At 46.6% G+C, this 23,988-nt stretch overlaps 2 protein-coding genes across 8 annotated transcripts in view; one reads left to right on the top strand and one right to left on the bottom strand.

Moving 5' to 3' along the window:
- The window catches only part of Arhgap26 (Rho GTPase activating protein 26), a 1,368,274-nt gene that overhangs the window by 489,774 nt on the left and 854,512 nt on the right, over window positions 1-23,988 (bottom strand). The window lies entirely within an intron of this gene.
- The window catches only part of Fgf1 (fibroblast growth factor 1), a 96,437-nt gene that overhangs the window by 39,567 nt on the left and 32,882 nt on the right, over window positions 1-23,988 (top strand). The window contains exon 1 of one of the 7 annotated variants that reach the window (XM_050161540.1): window positions 10,878-11,028. The exons of the other annotated variants lie outside the window; for them this stretch is intronic. The gene's annotated coding sequence lies outside the window, so the exon portion shown is untranslated. Of the gene's footprint in view, window positions 1-10,877; window positions 11,029-23,988 lie in introns of those variants that run through there. 7 annotated transcript variants of the gene reach the window in all.

The following is a 23,988-nucleotide window of genomic DNA, read 5'->3' as shown; positions in this document are numbered from 1 at the left end:
ATGAACGGTAAGGTATGATCAGATCGGTGGTTTACAAGGAAAGGCTGGCAGTGGGCAGTGCTGTAGAGGAGGAAAGAGGAAGGAGAAGAGAAAATGTAGAAGCAACTTCTCTGGTACATGGGGAATTCATTGACCTGAGCTATGACAGTAATGGCAGGCAGGGAGATGTGATGGCTAGCACCCTCACCAGATGCCCATGAGACAAGAAATGTGGCCACATCTGCGCCGTGGGTGACTTTGCAAGCACTGAACAGCCATCAATCAAGAGAGTAAGGCAAGAAGGGGAGGGCTGTGGGGTATTTTCAGGAGTGAGCCCATGATGATTATGGCATTCTCTTAACACCCTCCTTAGACCTGCCCAGGGAGGCTCCTTGGAATGGGTGGGAACTGTGACTCTGGGGGATTGGGGTGAGGGGCAGGACGGAATTTGGGAGACATGGTTGTCTCTGGGGTAAACTCAGAGAGAACATGTATATTAATAAAGACCCTAGGATTGGTGCTTGGGGTTACCATACTTCAAAGAGTGGCTGAAGGAATAGAAACCAGGGCAGAACGCTAAGAGGAAGAGTCACAAGCCAGAGATACTGGAGAGACGAGAGAAGGGAGGAGTATCTGGGGATAGGATTCTAAGTTCTGGGCACGATGTTGACTTCCTTTGGGAAGCTCAGATGAGAAGCTGAGAAGGGTGCATGAACGAGGACCCTGGAAGAATTCATCAGGTAGCAGGGACTCGCATAGGGGCAAAGGCAATGTAACAGGGCTGTAGGAAGAGTCAGGATGTCCAGAAATGGCAGCGAACTTCTCAGAGCTAGAGATGGGGAGAGTAACAGATTAAAGTTGAGCTCTCCTCATCCATCCATCCATCCATCCATCCATCCGTCCATCCATCCATCCCACTTGAGCAATTCATGTCTTTGGATTTCTTTCCATGGTCTTAACACAACACACAGGTGATTTCTAAAGCAGTCACGAGGTAATTCTACACACGCTGCTCTAAAGAGTCCATTTCTCTGTTCTGAAGTACTCGGATGTGTCTACCATTGGCTTGGCTAATAACTTACTTTAACCCTCCACTATTGATGCATCATGGCTTCGGGGGTTTTTCTCCTGCAGGCAGTTCTTCAGTGATTTTCACACCGCATCTTAGGGAATTGGCATGAGTGGTTCTGTTTCCCAGAAGGGTTCCTTGGATGCGTCTACTCTTCCATGAAGGACTGAGAATAAACAGTGTGGGGAAGAAAACAGACCCCAAGTTTGGAAAACGCAGACAAGGGTTTTAAAGTATTCCAACTTGCTGACTGCAATGTTTTCTTTTTAATTAAGATGTAGGCTGTAGAGGATGTATTTATGCAAAAGTAACTCTGATTAACCTGATAATGGGGAAGATTAAAGATGGAACCGCTTCTCAAGGTCGTAAAGTAACAGTCTACCTTCTCAGTCTGACTGGACTGTCGTCTACACCAGTCAATTCGTGAATGAGACTCTGATTCCTCACAGTATGTTTATAGTGTGGCTTGTCATTTGTTCACAGAGTTCAGGGCCATCAAAATTCAAGTCCACTGAAGTGTTTTGTGGACACAATATCCCTGGGATTTGGTATTTAACCTGTGAGGTCTGCTTAATTATTTTTCCACAGAATTATCTTTGGCATAGACTGGAGAAACCCTCTCTGCTCCCTGCAGAGAACACAAAAGCATTCAGAGAAAACAAAACAAAACTAAACCAGGAGACCAAGTGCCAAGAACCCCTGAGTCTCACTGTGGAGGCAGCGGCACACTTGTCTCATGGCGCCCTCTTCTGGCCCTAGGCTCCATCACACCCACCCCAATTCCAACCCAGTCAAAGGAGGAGCCTGTTTTTCCAGCTTTTCAAAGGCAGCTAGCTCTCCCCACCAACACTAACATCAACAAACCTTTGCTTTTCTGAGGCCTAAGCCACCGAGAACCCAAGGTGTTCTCTCTCGAAGTTCATGCTGTGTTTTCAGGTCGGCAGGGCTCCAGCTCCTCTCCAGGATTGAGTTCTTAGTGACTTTTATTTGTTAATGGCCAGGAAGAAAATCTGTAACTTTGGATATACAGGAAGTGGGTCCAGAAATCAAAGCAGAAGAGAACAATGCTACACACTACACATCGCGTGTGAGCACAGTGTGCCTGGGGCTGAGGTTTTCTACCCACTTAATTCTGCAGAAGTAGTTCCTGAGGACCTACTGTGTGACAGGAATGTGCTAGAGTGTCATTGAGGAGGTTAAGCTGTGATAGCATCACTTCTGAAGGCTAGTTGGGCAGGAGTTTGTATTGTGAAGTACTTGGGCATCTCTCAGCACCCTAACTTCTTACTGCAGTCTGGGCGTTAATCTGTGCCGCCTTGTGACTGTTAAATTTACTCTTCACAGTTCCGAAGTGGCTTCCTTCTTGCTAAAGGGGGCTAATCAGGCCTGCAGGATCATGTTTAAGGTCTAATAGGAGGGAGGAGCCAGCATGGTGATGGAGGAAGTTCATTGGTTAAGTAATAAAGAAACTGCTTGGCCTCATAGGTTAAAACATAGGTGGGAGGAGTAAACAGAACAGAATGCTGGGAGGAAGAGGAAGTGAGGTAAGACACCTTAGACAGACGCCATAGCTCAGCTCTCGGGGGCACGCGCCATGAAGCAAGCTGCCAGGTCAGACATGCTGAATCTTTCCCAGTAAGACTGATGCTACACAGATTATTAGAGATGGGTTGATCGGGATATGAGAATTAGCCTGTAAGGGCCAGAGTTAATGGGCCAAGCAGTGTTTAAAAGAATACAATTTGTGTGTTGTTATTTCGGGGCATAAGCTAGCCAGGTGACCAGGAGCTGGGGCAGCAGGAACACAGCCCGCAGCTCCTACAACAGAATGGCGCCCAACGTGGGGCTCGAACCCACTATCCTGGGATTAAGAGTCCCATGCTCTACCGACTGAGCTAGCAGGCGGCCGAGGTGCTGGGGACTCAGCCCTGCCGCTCCTATTACAACAGCATGGAAAAAAAGAAAACCACCTGTTTTTCCTGGAGCTCCAAGAGCAGAGCTGAGGCTGGGACTCTTTGGATGTGGGAGTCTGTGGTTCCCTGGCACTAAGTCCATAAACGTTTCCAGGTGAGCCACAGGCCTGTAACCCTCGGCTCCTGCCTAGATACCTTGCCCTGTTCTTCCTGTTCTTCTTCCAGGCAGAAACAGAGCCTCTTTACCATTTTTTTTTCTCATGCAGGGGTCCATCTGCCAGATAGAGGGATGGACCCCGGCTGTCCTAGCCAGGCCTCAGTATGCAAAGAGTAGAAGACAGAGGTGACATTACTGGCAGATGAATTAGATAATGTCATGCAAGAAAAACATGAAAAATGACCCAGGCGAGACCAAGGGCTGTGAGGAAGCAAATTCCATACAACGGCCAGTGAGTGTTCATTAGTTACTTGTGCCCGGACCCTCCCTAGATTCCAGGACTGTCTAGACATTAACTGGAAAATCACTCAAATAAAAGTAGAAATTTAACCTCTGACCAGCGCTGTGGAGGAGAGGCAGATGGGACTGTGCAGCTATAATGTCACATCTGACTGGGGCAGAGGCAGGAGAGCAGGTGAATTAGTTGTAAGAGTGTTCAGGGCATCGGAGGGATGGAAAGGTGGCAGGAGGCCATGGAGTATAGCTGTATTCATCACTTGTTATTGTGACCAAACACCTGATAAGAGCAACTGAAGGGAGGAAGGGCTCACTTTGGACTTGGGGTTAAAAAGGGATCCGGTCCAGCATGGTGGCAGGAGTGTGAGGCGGTCAGGAGGCTAAGAGGTGATAGGGGCAGAGCAGCCAGCAAACCTCAAGGCCAGCCCCAAAGGACCCACTTCCTCTTGCAAGGCTTCACCTAAAGATTTTATAAGCGGTCAAATGTTTAGACACAAGAGACTAAGGGAGACATTTCACAGTCAAACTACCGCAGGATCTACGGCACCAGAGGAAGGCTGATGAAGCTGAAACACAAGGCCAGCAAAGTCAGCGACCAAACCCCCAATGGGTGTGGTTGATCGTGGTCTTCACACCCCTGAGCTCACATCTCCCTCTAGAGCCCCACAGTGTGGGAACGGATGAGACTCACCGCCCCATCAGTATCCGCTGTTAGCACCGTCCTTATCCCCATTTCCCAGGCTGAGCCTTCAGGGAAGGACCTACCAGGCTAGTGGACCGCTTCTGCTCAGCAGTTCTCATGAATCTGTGGGCACCAGGCCAGGAGGTCTCAGAAGCCATGGAAATTAGCGTAAGTGTCTGTAAAGGTAACCACTGGTTTTCTGGAGACATTCTGAACATATGACTGGTTAGCCAGCTGACCACAAGAGTTACAAAAAAAAAAAAAAAAAATCCAAGCGTTTATCCTGAATCCCCCAAAGGAAAGAGAAAAAAAGACGGAGGAAGGACAGAGCCTTTCAAGAGAAGACCAGCTATAAATGGAAAATGATGCTAAAGGAAAACAAACCTTACTTGATGGGAACCCATTTTTGACTCTCTGTCTGGAAATCCAGGGCAGAAGGAAGTGGAGGGGACAGGGAGTGAGCAGATCTGCCCAGGCTAAACCACCCGTTGCTGGAGCTGGGGTAAACTCGTGTGTGTGTCTATGTGTCTGTGTCTCTGTGTGTGTACATGAGTGTGTACTCTTGTGAATGCACTTTGACAGGGCCATGATAAAGGCAGTACCCATACAGCTGCCATACAGATACAGACAGATCTAGGCGCCTGGGGTTGTACCTGCTGGCCCATTGCTGGCAGGATGCCCAGCATGTGATACGGGGAGGAAGGTTGGGGAGCACTGTGAGGCTCTAGGGCACATCTGCTTATTTCCTCAGAGGGTCATTGTGCCCGTGGATGGGATGATCCACTGGGTGGGTGATTAGTCAGTGGGCACTGCTCTCTCTGGACTAAGGTTGACCCTCTAGACTCAAGGCTCACAGCTCCAGTTCCACAGCCCACTGGAGAAGTACTGGTAATTTCTGAGTGTCGTGGTGCTCTGAATTTCTCATTAGAAAAGGAAGACACTGTTACTATTTCAATAGCCCTACCTGCAAATATTGACATTCGTAAGAGGCAACCTCTGGGGATGGTGTGATGATGATGCGTTCCTTCTAGGGAGGGTGCATGTCAAATGCAGTCCTGAGCTCCACGGGATGAATGTGGTTGCTGTACAAGGGCAGTCTCGGAGGATGACAAAGCCCAGGATGTTGTAACGGTCTCGGCTTGTACAAGTAGCGTCAATGTTGCTTACGTGACAGCATCCCTGTGACACACTTCTCTAACCATGTCCCTCTTGTGAAATATATGTCTGTCTTAAGATCCAAGGTCAGCATCTCTGGGTTGAAGTCCCAGGGAGACCCCTTCCTGGACACATGGCCTCAAACAACAACTTAACCCCTGGGTCTCAGTCCTCATCTGTAAAGTAAGACTGTGGATAGCACCTATGCCATGGGCTTAAAAAGGAGGACATGCTGAAGGGCATTTGAAAGGTACCTGGTACTAAGTACTCACTAAATATCCGTAATGGCTATACTGTGGATTCTTTCTGCTTGTGCTTCTGACTATCTTGCTAGCCAGTTCAGGAAGCAGAGTTAAAAAAGCCATGAAAGAGCCGGGCGGTGGTGGTGCACGCCTTTAATCCCAGCACTTAGGAGGCAGAGGCAGGCGGATCTCTGTGAGTTCGAGGCCAGCCTGAGCTACAAGAGCTAGTTCCAGGACAGGAACCAAAAAAGCTACGGAGAAAACTTGTCTCAAAAAATCCAAAAAAAAAAAAAAAAAGAAAGCCATGAAAGGTCCACATGGTAGAATATTACTTAGCACTAAAACGTCATGAGCTATCACTTTACAAGAAAATATGGAAACATCTTAAAGACACATAACTGAGAGAAGCCAACCAAAGGCCGCGGGTTGTCTGATCTCTACCGTATGGTTATCTGGGAAAGACAGAATCATGGAGACAGAAAGATGTCTATGGCCACCCATAGCTAGGAAAGAGGGAATGGTGGATCTGTGGACTAAGAAAAAAATCTCAGGTAGGGAAACCAGCTGCGTGACCCTGTAAGCGTAGATAGTACCGCTATGCTTGTTATGATCTTCGGAAGGAACACCACCACACAGCAAACTCTGGCCCGGGGCGGCAACGTGCTGTCAGCATAGGCTCATGGGTTTTAACAAATGTGCCGCTCTAGCTGAAGGCAGAGGCTTTGTGCGGGGCTGGAAGGTACTGACTGTACTTTCTGCTTGGTTTTGATGTGACCCTGAAAGTACTCTTTTTTAAAAAATAATCAAGTCTACTAACTATAAAAGGAAAGAAAGCCTGTGTCAAAATATTCACATCTTGACTATCAAGAGTTTAGGTAAGAACAGTTATAGGATACCAGGTATGTTGACGCAGATCTATAATCTCAGCACTTGGGAGGTGGCAGCAAAAGGCTGTGAGTTCAAAGCCAGCCTGGGCTGTCACAAACGAGCAGCTCTTTGTTCTCACCACCATCGTCATTTATTGGCCATGTAGGAGTTCTAGACTAAATAAGAGAGAGAGCAAGAGAACTGGGAGGTGTGTGAGCACTCAAAGAAGACAAACGCCAGTGGTGGCCGGTGGGCCAGTGGCGGTTTGAAGACAGAGCTCTGCCGTAGACAGCTCCAGACTGAGAAAACACAAAGGCCAAGGTCATGAGGAGGCATAAAGAGGAACTCACAAAACAACCGGGAAGACTCAGCAGGTTTCTGCCTGTCTGCTGGACAGAGAAGCTCAGAGCCAAAATCCTTCCTCCTGAAGCAAAAACACAGAGGAGATAGGAAAACAGGAAGTCCCTCTGGCTAAAATTTGTGCTCAGGGGAAAACAGAAATATTGAAAGTTATTCAAACAGCAAAATAGAATAAAGAAGAGCGTGGTTCCTGAAGTCTGCCGGGCTTGTGGTTACTGTATAAGGAAATGGGCTGATGTTCCAAGAAGACTCAGGAGAGCCAGTGGTAATTCCTAAAGCCAGTGTGAGTGAGCCAGGTCTTATGGCACAAGGGGGCAAGGGTGTCCACGTTACCAACAATCCAGAAAAGTGTGGGTGCACAAATGGTCTTGCTAGCTTGACAGCTGTTTCGGCAAGGCTGTCATCGTGAAGGTGCTCATTGCCCTTGACTGTTCTGTGGCCTCAGAACCCCATCCCTCTATCTATGGGACACTTCTCTGTCCTATGAAGCCTGCCAACCTCATAACACTTATCCTTCAGGAATTATGCGTTCTGCTGGACCAGCGCTTCTGAAGTTGTATATGCCTCTGAATCACCTATGAGTCCCCTGAGGCATCCCTCAGAATCAAGGAAGACCCTTCTGAAATTGTGGCATCAAAACTGACATTTGAGTGGCAGGAGGTTGACAAGCAAAGATCTAAGGGACCAGAATATCTAGGGTTCAGGGGATAGTGTTTGGGGCAAAGGTAACAGCAACTGTCTAGATGCATTCTGGGAAGGCAAGGAAAGCTTGCAGGAGGGGTGGAGTACTGTGGGCCATGGGGGAGAGGAGAACAGCAGTCCAGGAGCCACCCAGGTCCACTAAGCAGCCATCCCATCGTAGAGCTCCACCTCCAACTTCAACAGGAGCATCTCCAGCAAGTGAGAGGACATAAACCGTCTCAAGAAAATTGACTGAGGAGCACAAGGATTGGAGCCAAGTGGCCTGGGACAAGGTAGCAGTCGTGGAGAAGGCAGATGAGTCAGATGATCACACATTTTGGAGGTAGAACTTGCTGACAAGTTGAATGAGAAGAGATGAGATTCTCTGTTTCAGGCTGAGGCACTGGGGACATTTACTAAGATTTGAAATATTGGGCAAGAAGAGCTTGGGAAGGCAACAGTTCTGCCACATAAAGATAATTAGGGCATTTCCAAGCCGAGGCACTGACAGACTGTGGGATGTCTTGATCTTTTGATATTTTGACCCTAATCACACCCACCCACCGTGGACTCACGAATGCCTCAAAGTTGACAGTTTCCTGTTTCTCGTGTTTCCCAGGTGCTTTTTCTTACTACATTATGACCTTTGCCTCATGCACCTGTCACTCTTAGGGGCTTGAGACCCTAATCATGTTTACACACCAGCTCTAACTACCTTACTCCTCCAATAACCACTCTGACAGGTGCCTGTGAGGACTCCTGTTAAAACTAGAGACCAAGGATGTGGCTCAGTCCGTAAAGTGCTTGCCCTAGCATGCTTGAATCTCTGGGTTCAAACCCCCGCACCTCATCAAACCAGGTTGGGTGGAACATGTCTGTAATCTTGGCCCTCAGGAGGTAAAGGCAGGAGGATCAGAGTTCAAGGCCAGCCTCAATTACAGGGCAGGTTTGAGGCCAGCCTGGATTATGAGACCCTCAGCAAACAAACAATCAACAAAATGAAAGCTAGATGCCAGGAGAAGTGTGGTGGCAGAGCTTCTAATACCAGCATTTGGGAAGCTAAGTGGGAAGGGCTGAGAGTTCCAGACCAGCATAGGTGACACAGGGAGATCCCATCTCAAGACACAAAATTAAATAACTAGATGCATTGTTTGTGACATCTGCCACATTTCCCCTCTGAGAATTATTTGTGCATATTATTAATCTTCCACCGTGGTAAAAGTCCTAAGATGCAGGGCTTAGAATCCACGTCCTTCATTTATTTTGACAATATCTTCCATGCTACACAGCAATGTGCTCAGGACAGAGAAGGCTCCACATTCAATGCGCTGAGAAAGAGAGTCGTGAGTGAGCAGGCTTTGCCCTGAGACGGCTGTAAGGTTAATATAGTCCCAGGTGGCCAACAGTGGGAGCTCTCCCAGCCCTTAGAAGACTTGAGGATAGCTATGCTCCTGGTTCAGTGTCTAGAACTATACTGTGCAAAGTTAAGAGTCTCAACACATCTATGCCTTTGCCTGTGTATAAGCTGCTGTAGGCAAACAGCGTTCATCTTGAGAAAAACATGAATCTATAAGGAACTCACTGACAAAAGTATTATTAGAAAGATGGTCATATATTCTTTCCTAATAGAAATATTACATTTGTAGTGCATTTTTTTACTGTTACCAGGCAACCCAATGCCTAGCTCTTGTAGAAGTAGACACTGGTCCACTCCGCTGTCTACCTGCATGTATTAGCACCTGCTACAGCCCTGGAATCCAGCGTTGGACCCTGATAACCTTAGGACCTCGTGTCCACTCTATCTGTGAGAGCTTGTGAAAACCAGACTGATTCATTCTCATGCATTTTATTTCATGCTGTACGGGGTCATGGATTCTGAAAATGGAAAGAAGTGGTGACAGGTCAGGTATCAGATTGGGGTCTTGATATACAAGCTGACAGGCTTCTACAGAATGAAGACTGGTGACCATGGAGGGAGGCTGGGGTACGGCCTGAGCTCTAGAGGATATTAGAGGGAGAAACTGACTTCCGCAGGGCAAGCAGCATGAACGGAGGAAGGGAAGCATAAAAACATGTAGATGGAGAAGCAGTGGCGGCTGCTGGAAGAGGATGGACGGCAAGAGAACATAGCCAACAATGGCAGCCACCAGCAGTGGTATGTCACTCATATACCAGACACCGGAGTCGGAGTGCTCCAGAGATTTTCATATTAGCTTGTCCCAATGACCCTGGAATAGGTACCGTCATTTTCAACATTTCACAGATGAAGAGCCTGAGGGGGTGGGGCGGGAGCGGGGGTGGAGCTGCTAACTTACCCCCGGTCACTGAGCTAGGAACTTTTAGAGCTGAGACTGAGCACCAGCTTTACTCTCGCACCTTCTGACCCTGATTCAGGAACATTCCTCCCGTCAAGCCTGCCATAGCTGAGGAACGAGATGTCGCCTGACACCCCAGAGAGCAAGGCGCTGAGTGATGAGCTAATTTGGAAGTGTAACTCAAAGCCCATCTGTGACTGAACTGTCAGGGCAGACGCACTCACCCATCACCAGGGATATTCACACCGTTGTGTCCGGCCCCACCTAGATGAGCATTTTATTGTCTGCCCTTCGTCATGAGTAATGTCACTTTCCATTTTAAGCAGGGAGCTTCAGGAGATGACCACAGTGTCAGCCATGATTTAAAGCTAAGCGCTGCCCGGGTAGTTACTCACTCCCTTCAAGATGTGGCTGGCACACACCCTCCTACTTGGGACACTGCAGGAAGACCTGCTTGCCTGTTGGAGCTTGAAGGCGATCTGAATGCTCCAGAGTCAGACTAGGCGTGATGCCAAGGCGTGTGAAGGCTGGTGGCTTGGCTGGCTGTCCACCTGAAATGCTGGCTTGCTCTAAGTCCCCTGTGTATACTATGATTGTGTTGCTCGTTCATTCGCGTGGCATTTGTTGAGGCCCTACTGTGTGCCAGTCACTCTGGTTCTCCGCTAGAGATCCCACCAGCAGCTACACAGCTACCAGTCTAGGGAAGATGAGCAGGCCTTTATCATAAAATGTAACAACCATCAGGGAAAACATGTCATCTGGAAGACCAGGGAGGTTTGGGGACCAGCAGCCAGAGAACTGAATGCCACAGTAGACAGGAAGAATAAAGAAGAGTGGGCTGACTTTCTGAATTGTAAACAACCAAAACTCAAGTTTGGAAAGCCTGGTTTTGTTCCAAGAGTCATTGGAAAGGCATTCTGGCCCCAAGTTGCAATGCAGGAAATCTTTCACTCAGACAAGACCTATGCGGTGTGTGTGTAGGAAATCTTTCACTCAGACAAGACCTGTGTGCTGTGTGTGTAGAGGGAGACTGATGGAGATGGGCGGGGCCGACGATGCTGGGCAGTCAAGGATGACAAACCCAGAGAAACAGGTAGAAGTAGGGAAGGTGGGGAGGGGAAGGCTGGCTCAGGGATGACCTAAGACATTCTGAGTCAGAGAAGCCAGAGGCCCAGCTTAAAGAGAGCACTGGCTTACAGAGAGAAGCAGGCACCTGGCACAGCCAGGCTCCCAAGGGATTCCTGGCCAGAGACATCTTCTAACCTCTGAAGGCTCTGCCATCTCTTCAGAAAGGCAGCCATGTGCCAGCAGGTAAGCAGAAACTATGTTCTAAGCCTTCTTTGTGTTTGAGTGCTCCTGGGGCCACTCTGGAGGGCGCCGTGCCCGCTGTATGGGTTTGGGCTTTTAGAGCCAACTAACTGGGAACAAAGTTCCCCATGTGGTAGGTGGAAAAGATGAGGAGAAGCCAGCAGGCATGAGAGCAGCCAACCTGGCATGGCTGTGCCCACGCAAGCCAAGGGGCACCGTCTCAACTCCCCTCTTACTATGCCTGTCAGTTTATACATGAAGGACTGGCATGCGAAGGCTAATGACTTGGCAAAGAGTCCGTGGCGGGAACACCTTGGAACCAGGGGACAAGCGCACATCTGGCTGACCACAGCTGTATGCTGACAGAGGAAATGAGGGTGAGATGAGGACAAGTGATCAGCTGAGAAGAAGACCCTTTTCTATACTAAATGCATGACAAGGGTCCCTAAGCAATCACCTCCTGCTTGAACCTCAAAATCAGCTACTGAGAAATTTCAGGTTTTATTTGGTGGGGGGGAGGGGCATTCCTGGTTTCCTGAAGTGACCCTTGAGCGAGGAACTTTCAGCACAAACTCAAGGTGCTAACTTCTGGACTAGCAAGGGGCGGATTCAGTATTTTTAAATTAATTATTAAAATTTCTCTGCTTATATCAGAAAGGTTCCTTATAAACTATACAGAAAATATAGAACACAAAAAATAAAATGATAGGTACTAAATAAAACAGATGGTTAAAGGTATCTTATCTATAATCTTACCGCCTGATGCTGACTATGGCTATATTTTGAGGAGTGTGTGTATTCTCTAGTATGCACGTGTATGTAAATATATATGTATGTAATTTGTAGTCTTTCCTTTCAGTCATATATATTACTATTATCTTTTAAAATCACAGTTTTTTTTTTAATTTTCGAGACAGGGTTTCTTCTTAGCTTTTGGTTCCTGTCCTAGAACTAGCTCTTGTAAGACCAGGCTGGCCTCAAACTCACAGAGATCCGCCTGCCTCTGCCTCCCGAGTGCTGGGATTAAAGGCGTACACCACCGCTGCCCGGCTAATCACAGTTCTTAATATCAGAAATTGTCACTGCCTAATTTAATCTCCGTCCTCAAGGAAGACTTGTGCACTGATGGACAAATCTGGAAGTCCACTAAGTGAGCAGAGGTTAGCAGAGCCCGGCAGGGACTGCCGCTTTGTTCAGATGTGTGGACAAAAACTGAACACCGTTCATGGGAAGGAAGTGTTTTTAGGAGGCACTAACATTTTCATTACTCACTAATATTCCTAGCTGGCCGTCAGTGCCCGAGAGGAGAGATAAAGAAGTACAGGACATTATATAAGACACAATGTACAGGACAGTTATATTACAGAGACACAAAACAGAAGGGCAGTTTCTAGAGCTGCTCTCTGAGTAGAATCTTCATTCTGACCTCATTTCACCGGCACTGGCCTAGGGGACCCTACGTCTTTGCCAAAGGCAGCTCACATTCCAGAGTACAGCACACATGCATGGGTTCTTCCAGACAGGAGCTCAGAATGGCTTCACAGGCTTCCGTAGAATTGAGGTGGCTCCAGCAGGTTCAAAGCCAGGCCCATTCAGCTGCTACTATCCCTGTTCATTCTTGGCACACTGTATGCCACCTACCTTTGGTCCTTCTTTCCAGTCATCAAGAGAAATCCCCGCCTATTCAGGGGGCCTGTGTGTTTCCTCTTTGTATTAGCGCTCAGACATCTGTTTTGCGTTGGGATGCAGTAGCTTTGACGGTCCAGTGCATGTACGACACAGAGGCAAAGCCAGTGCCCTCCACATTGCTTACCTGTGAGTCTTCTAACCTTGAAACAACCTAGAACTGTTCCCACGGGCTTCCATCAGGTCTTTGCCCTCCCGCCCCCCATTCCCAGGAAACAAGGAAAATGAATGAACTTACTTCATCTGATAAGCTATAGCTGAGAGAGAACCAAAACCTGGTTCTTTCCCTTCCTTCTAGGTCCCTCCAGGCCCATTTCCTGTCCTAAGACAAGGTGATGCCAGTGGCACTGGCAGCCAATGGGTGAGGTGAATGGAAAGCCGAGGGTCCGCTGACTCCTCCTTCAAGGGCAGATGCATCTCTTTGCTCCCAGAAGAGGGCTTCTGTTGTACAAGGGCTGTTCTCTGCTTTGGTCTTATTTTGCTTTGTTTTTGTTTTCTTGAGACAGGGCCTCATAGCTCAGGCTGGTCTTAAGTTCACAATCTTCCCATTTCATCCCCCAAGTGCAGGAATGACGCCTAAATATTCAGAGTCTGGAGTTTTGTTTTACCTCATTTCATCTACTTTTTTATTTCATTTCCAAAGTAAACAGTTGGAAAACACATAGATCTCCTTTCAAAGTTCATCATTTCCAATCAAACTCTCTGTTCTGCTTTTTAGTGCCGTGAACTTCTCTTTATATGCCCTGTTTGCAAACAAACTCACAGGCAGTTTGGTTTTCTGAAATATCCCTTCCCCTGGGGTTACTTGGTTTCTCAAGAGCCCGAGTTTCCATCCGCAAAACCAGGAGTTCCACTTTGTAAGTGTGGTACTGTATGATACATTAATCATGAGATAACACGCATAGGGTACATGATATACTCTTAATTAGCTATGTATATGTTTGATATAAATTGCGTTTGTTTCTGGAATGCCCATGAATGGTGAGTGATGCTATTTTTATATTTTCAGTGGTGACATCAAATTTCCATTTACAATGAATTTCAGTCTAAACTCTAACGACTTGAAAATGCAAACAATATGATACCCCGCCTCAAAAAGCATGTATGTGTGGTGGGGGCTGTAGCTCAGTTGGTAGAGAACTTGCCTAGTGTACATAAGTCCCTGGGTTCAATTCCCAGAACTATAAACTTGACATGGTGGAAAGATGCCTGTAATCCCAGCGTTAAGTGGAGGCAGAAAGATCAGAAATATAAATTCATCCTTTCTTGACTACATAATTAGCCTCTCTCTCTCTCCCTCTCTCTCTCTCTCTGAGTGTGTGTGTGTGTGTGTGTGTGTGTGTGTGTGTGTGTGTGTGTGTGTTTCTTCTCCTAGACGTATGTCTAGTGGTTGGGGATTGAGTTACAATAGAACACCTTCTTAGAAAGCACTAGACCCAGGGGTTCATCCTAGTTTAAGAAGGAAATTAGAAGCAAAAACAAAAACAAAAACTGAGCCTACCTAGATTATTTCTAACTTATTCAGGACAGCATATTCACCTTATATAGGAAATAAATCCCCTCAATAAACATCCTAACACAGGAGACATAGCAGCAAACACTCCCGAATCAGCCAGCTAAACAACTCGCCAACAGCCATCAGACATCTCTGTGCAAACCCAGACATCTGTGGCCTGGATTTGCAGGAAGGCTGAGACACATTCCCAATGGCTGCTGCACATTACCGTGACCAAGACAGGAGGAGATGCGGCTGGTCCCCACTGGCCCTTCTTTCTGTGCCCCCACAATCTCCACTTCCTAACTATGCCAACCTCCACTGGAATAGCTTGAAGTAACCGACGTTACGGGAGCCTCTTTCCCCCACACCATGCCCTTTTAATTCTCTCACGTCAAATCTCCTTTTGGAGCAGGAATGTCTCCAAAGTATTACACAGGAATTCTAGCCATCTAATGTAAAGAGTGTCTGTGACTATTCATGGAACATCTGCGTCTACAGGTGAAAGGAGGGCCTGGGAACCAAAGCCTGCCCCTTAGGACTGAAGATTCAGGGAAAGGGATCAGGGAGGGGGAAATGCAAGCCCAGATGCTAAAGACTGTAATTGTAGAACCTAGAGATTGCCAAAAACCATGGCAGTCAATACACAACAGGATGCCAGAGGAGGTAACAGTGACTTGGGGGCCTGGAAGTGGATGGAACAGGTTCAGGATGGAAGTAGTGTAAGCCCCAGAAGCCTCCGTCCTATAAAAAGGTGGTGTTGATCCTTGCAGCCCCTGCAACCGGTGGGCTATTTTGAGTCCCCCCCCACTGTGGACAAGTGCAAGAAAGGGGGTCAACATCACAATTGTGGAAACATGACAGCTTCTCCTTGATGGGGCGCCCAAAGCCTCCTCCAATAGGACACTTAGACACAGGTGGTCTCCCACACATCCCAAGTCTTCTAATGCCAGTTCCGTAGGGAACTCCCTGCCCACCCCCTACCTACTTACACACTGCCCCTTCTGCTGCCCATGACTCAGTGGGGGCTAGGAGAACAGGTACCATTTCTGATTGTCTTAGTCAAAAGTTCACATTTTTTTTTATTTTAATTTATGTGTATGTTGGGGGGTGCACATGTGAGTGACGGTGTCGCCAGAGTTCAGAAAAGGGCATCAGATGCCCTGGAGCTGGAGGTACAGGCTGTTGGGAGCTGTCTAATGTGGGTGCTGGAAACCAAGCTCCAGCCCTTTGCAAGAACAGCCTGAGCTCTTGCCCTCCGAGCCATCTCTTCAGCTCCAAGGTGCTCTCTTCTGAAAACGAAAAGGGAATACACTGGGCTAAGTTTGTAGCTCAGGTGGTGGAGCACTTACCTGGTGTGCGTGTGGCCCTGAATTTGCTCCTCAGCTCTCCCTGTATGAATGAACGCATACAATGGGGGCTGAGGGCTGACTTTGCTTATACACCCTCAAACACAATGCCTGCTAAGTCGCAGCCACTAAATGCTGTTGAAAGAATGAGTGAGGACTAGTCTAACTCAACCCTACCTCTTCCTCCATCTCTTCACTCCGGTAAGCTGGAATGTTTCATGAGGAAGGGGTCAATGGTTTTTAGAAAATGAATAGGATTTCAGGTCAACTTTGTTAATCAAAAGTCTCACTCTTGGGTTCATAACTGGGGACTCGGTAAAGCTTATCAAGCACCTGCTTCATGAGAAAACCTGAGGCAACGTAAACTTTCTCACCAAAATGTTACATAGGATGGCCACACCGCCGCCATTCCCACCGCCCTCCTTCCTTCCAACAGATGGATTTTAACTTCATGTTTTTGAGATGGGGTTGTTTTTAAAAGGTGTTTGCTTAGCACACGCAGTGAGGTGTGCTGATCCATGTGGAAATGAGAAGTGAGCTCCGCTGTCAATCTCCTCAGCGTACCTACAGCCTCCCGTAGCTTTCGGTCCTCTGCTGAGCACCTAAGGATACACTACTATTGCCTGATTTTTTCCCCCCACTTCTTTCTTGGGAAAACTCTGGGGTCTTTTTGTCCTTTGAAGTAGGGTTTTGCTATGTAGCTCAAGCTGGCTCTGAGTTTACTGTCCTCCTGTCTCAGCCTCCTTGGTGCTGGAATCGAACAGTGAGGTAACTGGCTTGAATTTAAAGGTTGTTTTTTTGTTTGTTTTCTTTCTTTCTAAGACAGGGTCTCACGTAGCTGAAGATGACTTTGACCTCATAATCCTCCTGCCTCCACCTCCCAAAGGCTAGGATCATGGGTGTGTGTCCCTTTTCTGGTTTTATATGATACTGGGATTGAGATCAGGACTTCATGCAGGCACAGTACTCTACCAAGGGAGCTACATCCTCAGCCCCAAGGACCCACTATTGTGACTATTGCCACTGTGCTGCAAACAGGTCTCCACACTTATTCACCCTAAGCAGAGCTTTGTGTTCAATACCCTCTTGTCTCCATTCCCTATCTGCAAGCAACCACCACTCTCTGTTTCTATGAGTTGACTTGTTTTTAGATTCAACAGATAAGCAAGATCTGTGGCCTTTGTCTTTCTGCACCTGGCTTATCTGCTTAGATAATTTCTCAAGCTTCCTCCACCTTGATGCAAATGACAGCATTTTCTTCTTTAGTGTAAGGCTGGGCTGGTTCCTCACCTTGCTGGCAACAGACACAAGGATTAAGATATCTCAGTTGCAACAGATGTAGGAATAGAGAAGTCGACTTAATACAATGATTTCAATATATTCAATAGTGGGATTGTTTGCCATCTCTTCAGGCCCAAGGATTTACTTATTTTATGTGTCAAGTATTTGCCTGCATGTGTGTATGTATATATGTATGCCGTATACACGTGCCAGGGCACTGGATTCCCTGGAACTGGAGTTATGAATGGTGCCGGGAACTGAACCCTGGTCCTCTGCAAGAGTAGCTAATGCTTTTAACCACAGAGCCATCTTTCCAACCCTACTCCCACCTCCGACCATTGTTAAGAAGTTTTTTCTCATGTATTTTCTTCTAATCATTTTATAGTTTCTGGTTTTACACATAAGATGTCAATCCATTTTGAGTTGCTCTTTGTATTTTTTTCCACTCATTTTTATTGATATTTCCTTGAACTCACAAAGAAGTTCAGGCATAGTTTACATTTTTAAATGGCTTCTGGAACCCTGAATGTTTCATAACTCTTCATTTATTTACTTTCTCTTTTGTACTTTTTGATGCCCAGGTCTTACATATACATTTTAAAATTTACTGCTAAGTAGTTATGCACACTTCAATGAAACCGCAAATTGTATTTCTTTTACATTTCAATTTTTGGTTTGTATATTTCGTACATGAGCCAACATATTTATTAAACGTATCTTATATGCCTGCCATACCTGGGAATAAACAGTTGAGCAAGACAGACAGAGGCTCTGCCCAATAGAAACAGTCAGACAGCAAGCATGAGGCTCACACTGAGTCTGAGGAAAAGCAGACATGACCTGTCTTTCCAAGGCAGGTGGGGGTGATTGACAGGGCTGCTACAGAGAGGTCCAGGCCAACAGGGAATCAAGATCCAAGGTGAGCACAACATTGGCATATTTTGGAACTGGAAGCCGCTGGCGGATGTGATGCCAGGGAACTCCTGGGCCATCTGTTTTCTCTCAATACAAAGACTAGGACAGCTTGGAAACCAAGTGGGTCTGCAGGAAGCAGCTAGACTATAAACTCTGCAGGTGTGCTCACCATCAGAGGATGGAGTGGGATGAGGGGGCAGAAGCCAGGTAGGGTCTCAGCCATTTTCTCTGGCATTACCGAGTGCCGGAGGAACCAGAAGTGGGGAGGCATCTGGAGCCCTGGCTGTCTTCCCTAGCCATACTCTTCAGAGGAATTGCAGCAGTAGTCAGAGAAGTCAGAGCAGTGTGGCTGGAAAGACATTCTTGAGGTCACACTCCTCTGCTGAAGGACTGTTTGTCTGTCCAGGCTCCTGCGAGTAGCAGACAGGCAGAAGAGGAGTGGCCAACGGTCCCAGTGTCCAGCCTGGCACAACAGAGCGAGCTGGCTCCTATGTCATCCCGTGAGCCATCATGAGCCTCATTTCAGTCAGCTGCTTAACATCTGAGTCCTGCGTTCCCACAACATACTGCCACCTTCTTAGAGAAGGCGCCTGGACTGATGTCCCCAAAATATTCTGGTCAGGCAGCTGTGAAGAGTGGCTTTGCACCTGGCCCACACCCACGCATGGGAGGCTCCCTTACCCACGGTGTGGGCTTCTTCATGAACATCCCTGCTCTACCTGCCCGCCACTCCACTCGGCAGGCAGAGTGACCTTTGAAAATTGCAAATCTGATGATGTCACTCCCCATTCTGCCTTGTCTGGTGGTTTCCCACAGTCCTGCCAATAAATGGCCACAAAGCTCCAAGTAATCTGTCAACTCTCCAGCCACAGTATGCCCTCCTGCTCTTTAGTTCCTCGATGGAAATATGCTCTTTCTGAACTCAGTACCTTTGCCACGCCTTTCTCTACTGCCTCCCAGTAGGAACAACCCTTCCTCTAGGACACCTTGCCATCCTCAGGCCTGTAGATCACTCGACATGTAGCTCCCTGAAACCCCTCACTTCGCTGTTCTAATGCCCAGTTCATCCAGAATCCCTTGTCTTTCCTACTCAAATTTGAACCTCAAGAGTGCCTCATTACGTGTGTCTTAATCTACTCCTTTCCCCATGCCTGGTTCTGCCAGGTGCTCATTAAAAGCATGCTAGGTGAAGGAATACATATCAGATTCTTCAACTCTTGGAAGCAACGTTTTAAAAAAAAAAATGAGGTTAGGAAGAAGCTAAAACAAATCAATCCTGTCCTGTTTCAGTGCCGGGTGTCACTTCCTCTATGACAGACTCGCCTGCTTGTGTGCTGTGGTAAGCCTTAGCTGACTCTTCAGGACCTCTTTCTGGCTTAGTTCACAATGGTCTGTGCTGTGGATTAACCTTGTTGTGTACTGTGAAGATGTGCCACTGTGAATATGTGCTGAACAGCCAATAGCTAGGCAGGATTTTCGGGGCAGAGAGAAGACTGGGAGGAAGAGAGAGAGAGAGTCACCGTTATCAGCCAGACACAATGAAGCAAGGAAGCAGCGTGGGCAATACAGAGTAAAGGTAACAAAGCCACGAGGCAGAAGTAAATTCATAGAAATCGGTTAACTTACGTTATATGATCTAGTTAGAAACAAGTCTAAGCTATCAGCTGAGCTTTTGTAATTAATAAGAAGTCTCCATATGGTTATTTGGGAGCTGGAAGGCGGGACAGATGAAGACTTGCTGCAAGTCTAAGCCTTTGTATTAGGTCCCATCAATGCAAAGCCTCGGAGGAAACCCACAAACATGAGGTGATGTCCAGGTGCTTATGCATGGCCTAGCCTCTTGCCATGCAACAGAGCAAGGAGCCCCAGGCTCTGTTTTGCTTTCTCCTCCCCTCATAGCAACAACAATTATTCAGTAAAGGAAATAAGAGTAATAGAAAGAAAAATAAACATTGAAATGCACAGTGTCCCTTGGCTACTGCTTCATAATACACACACACACACACACACACACACACACACACAGTAGATTTGGACTTTCAGTGACTTTGCTAAAGGAAGAAAAAAATAATCAAATTTGTCCCTTCTTAGGCAGAACCACTTTTCTTTATCTTAATACCAAAAGAGAATTCCCGAGGCCCATGGGGTCACACAGTGAAGTAACTTGCTAGACACGGCTTACCAAGCTTACTTGTCCTGGTACATTAGAACTAGGAAAGGGGACTTTGTCAGAATTACCAGGAAGATGGGCCACACAAGGTGTGAGCCCCGTGGTAGGTCCTGTGCTGATAAAAGGAGAGAGGCAGCTGGGAGGGGAAGCTCAAATCTCCCAGGAATTCCAAAGACGCTGAGCAAAGAAAAATGCCTCACATCAGACTTGGGCATGCAGAACGATGAGAGCTGCTTCTCCGTCATCTAGTACAAGTGGGGAGAGGCGGATTCAATTTATCTGCGTAAGTTAGCACTGCCTGAACTAACCTTGGCAACAGGGACCCGTGGCAGGTAGAATGGGAAGCTGACAGCAGCTCATCGCGTTCCCTGAGGTCTTCGTGTATGTTGAGTATGTTGCATGCATTATGCTATTTACTCTCCCTGGCCTTGCTACTCAGGATTATTACCATCTTCAGTCTATGAGAGAGAATGTTGAGATTCAGGGGCTCTGGGAAACTTGCCCAGAGTTACCAGTGAGCTGGTGCCAACTAGATAGGAAGCCAGGCCCCCAGATTTGGAGTTGCTGGTGTAAACCATCATAGTGCAGCTCCCTGCTCTCCTGGTGCTTACAATCGAATGGAAAAGGCCTTATAAGGAAAGCCTTCTGATTTTCCAAATGCCTACCAAAATGGCCCACTAAGCTCCGCGTATAGCAGCTAGCATTCCTAGCCCAGAGTTCTGAACTCATCCACATTTCTCCGACAAACCAGTTCCAAAGGCTTACAAACCACACGGTCAGCTTTATGTCAGCAAAACCCCCCACTCCCTGTACCAATTTTTTGCATTTGTTAATCTTCATGTTGCTGCAATAAAAGATGCTGACAAAAACAGTCTGAGTAAGGAAGGTTTCATTTTGGTTTAACGTTTCAGGAGGAAGTCCAGCGGCAGAGGGGGGACGGTGGTAAGAGCATGAAGCTGCTGTTCTCACTGTGCCCTCGTTCAGGAAGTAGACAATGCTGAATGCTAGTTCTCGAATAGCATTTTTTTTATGCAGTACCGAATTCCACCCCACATGATGCTATCACACACAGTTAGGGTGAGTCTTCCCAGCTGATATAACCAAATGAAGAAATTCCCTCACAACACACAGAGAGGCTCGTTTCTTCAGACACGCTAGATCCTGCCAAGTTGACAGCCGGTATTAACCATGATGATACCCTTATAGTTATATTTATATAACTTCACTTTGCAAAATGTTTACACTTGTAACACAAAAATTAACAGAAGAGCCCAGCACCAAGGCACACAACTTATAAATCCAGCACTCAGGAGATAGAGGGGAAAAAAAGATCAGGAGACCAAGGCAAGACTCTAATAACACAGAGAGTTCAAGGCCAGCTTAGACTACATGAGACCCTCAAAAAAAAAAAAAAAAGAAAAGAAAAGAAAGAGAATTTAATGGGAGTTAATTCTGGCAGAAGTAATCATATACCCTAAAAACATTTTCATTATTATTTACATATATATTCCAGTTTTTCAGTCTTTGCCTTATATTTAACGCAACCTAGGTAAATTGTCTACCTCCTGCTTATTTGTTGAATTAATACAAAAGATCAAAAAATCATCCCACTTTCCCAGGCATGGGGCACCATGCCCCTGCGGTACAGAAGACCACTTCCAGTCGCAGTAGTAAAAGAAAGCCCCTTCCAGGGTCCCATGTTTTTGTTGTTCAAAGAAGAAAGTTCTTGTTTGAGATCCAGCTGCCCAGGAGAACTGCGATTCTATTTGTAACCTAAAGCACCCAGCAGGCAGGATGTAGCCAGTGACATAATGAGTCAGTGACAGTTTTCTTTCGAGGAACTTATGGCTGACTTTGACTTATGGGAAGTGTTGGTAATTGCCCTACAGAGTTAGTTCCCTTTAGATAATGAAAGCTAAGTTCAACTGCTCCCTGCAGCTTGGTCAGTCCAAGTAGGGGATTGTGTAAGAGAACAGAGAACAAGGATACATCATGAACCTGTGGGAGGGAGGGAGAGGGACGGGAGCTCAGGGAGGAAAGCCCCTCCTTTCCTGGAAGAACGACTCAGCAGCTTGATTTCTTTCCGTCTTTCCATTTTGATGCATAAACAATAGCATCAAAATAATAAACGAGCAATTGACTAAAGCAATGACCTAGCCCACATGGGGGCAATTGCAGAGCGGAAATCTGAGTCTGGCCAGATAAATTCCGCTGAGAGAATGACTGAAGAGAGAAGCTCCGAAAAGCAGATAAAATTTCGTTGTAATGTTTGCCTTGAGGAAAGGCACCCTTTCACAGGAAGAAGGTCAAATCCGGGCTATTTTTGCAGGATCATTTCAAGTGGTCAGTCGATTTGTTTCCTGTGGTTCCCAGAAATTGGGTAGCAGACTCTCAAGAGGATGTTGGTGATAGGCGACAGGGACTTGATGAGTGAGAACTAACAATTACCTCTATATTTGCCTCTTTTTCTATAAAAAATCATCTAGGGGAAAGCCACCTGTTCCAGAAGTGCAAAGTTCATCACAACAGAAAGTAGAGTAGGGCATGAAAGCCCTTCAGTGTGGCAGATTCTTGGGTCAAGAATTCACAATCTGAAATTTTCATTTATCTGCTCATCCCCTCTCCCCCCGTCTTGCTCATCACCTAACAAGTATCTGAACCAACCCTCGAGGACTGAGAAGGAGGTGAAGAGAAATTGTCCCCACCCCAGGAGCTCACTGTCTCAGAAAAGAGAAACATCCAAAAAGAACTCAGAGAGAGGGACAGACGGCTGACTATAAGTGGTGGTGAGCACTGAGGAAGAAAAGAACAGGGAGCTACATAGGGTCTGGAGATATAGCTCAGTGGTTTAGAGCACTTATTGCTCTTGCAGGGTCTCCGGTTTGATTCCCACCACCTACGTGGTGCTCACAACCATCCATAACTCAAGTTCCAGGAGATCCCATACCCTCTTTTAACTTCAGGCATGAACATGGTGCACATACATACATTCAGGCAAAATATTCATACACATAAGTCTTTCAAAAATTAATATCATTTGAGAAAGAGAAAGAGAGAATGTATAGAAGAAGAACACTAAACTTGGGTGGAGGGTCAAGGAAAGTCTCTGGGGAGGTGGCACTTTAGATGTCATCTAAAGGGTGAGCAGAAGCCAGCCAACAGCCACTGTTGGGAAGGCCATTCCTGGAAAGGGAGCAGTTTGTTGGAGGTCTGTGTGGTAAGGACCACAATGAAGTCAGGATCCAAGAATAGATGATGGAGAGGCTGGAATGTGGGGACAAATTAGTAGGAGGATGTTCTGGGCCACATAGCATCATATAGGTCATGCCAGGATCTAGATTTTGCTTTATAGAAATACAAAATTATGAAAACAATTAAACCAGGAAATGATGCATCTGAATTAAGTTTTTAACAGGGGTTTTTTAGTGCACTCTCTCTGACACTGCGCTTTAAGTGGCATGGAGAATCGTATAAGAAAAGCAGACTCTTTGAGAAAATAAGACTGATGGTGTATAGGTCAGTGCAAATATTGGCAAGGTAGTTGTGATGAGGTGTACATTTGTTAAGCTTTCGTGGGAGTCAGAGTTTGATTTCTATACATCAGAAATGCCAGACAGCTAATAAGGCTGGGACTGGGGTAACGTGAGGGTAGCTGTTACTGTAGGCTTACTAAGCAACCATGCAGCATTTTGTGAAAACTCATCTGGACGGTGATGGCACACACCTTTAATTCCAGCACTCGGGGAGGCAGAGGCAGGCAGATCTCTGTGAGCTCAAGGCCAGCCTGGTCTTCAAAGGGAGTTCCAGGACTGTTACACAGAGAAACCTTGTCTAAAAAAACCAACCAGCCAAACAAACAAAATCAATGTAATGGAGTAAATATTTGTATAAAAATATAACATTAATAATGATAAGAACAAGGATGAAAAAAGACAGGTTGAGTAGAAATGATGAAAATATAATGTGAACAAAACAAACCTGATATGAAACCTAATGAGTTGTGCCCATGTTTGTGTGTGTGAACATATATGTATGGACAGTGATGTGTGTATGTGTGTGTGTATAGT

This window comes from Alexandromys fortis, unplaced genomic scaffold (assembly GCF_014885135.2).
Source record: "Alexandromys fortis isolate MF-2015 unplaced genomic scaffold, M_Fortis_MF-2015_v1.1 scaffold_17, whole genome shotgun sequence".
Lineage (NCBI taxonomy): Eukaryota > Metazoa > Chordata > Mammalia > Rodentia > Cricetidae > Alexandromys > Alexandromys fortis.
The sequence above is the reverse complement of the archived record's forward strand: the minus strand, read 5'-3'. Positions and strand labels throughout refer to the sequence as shown.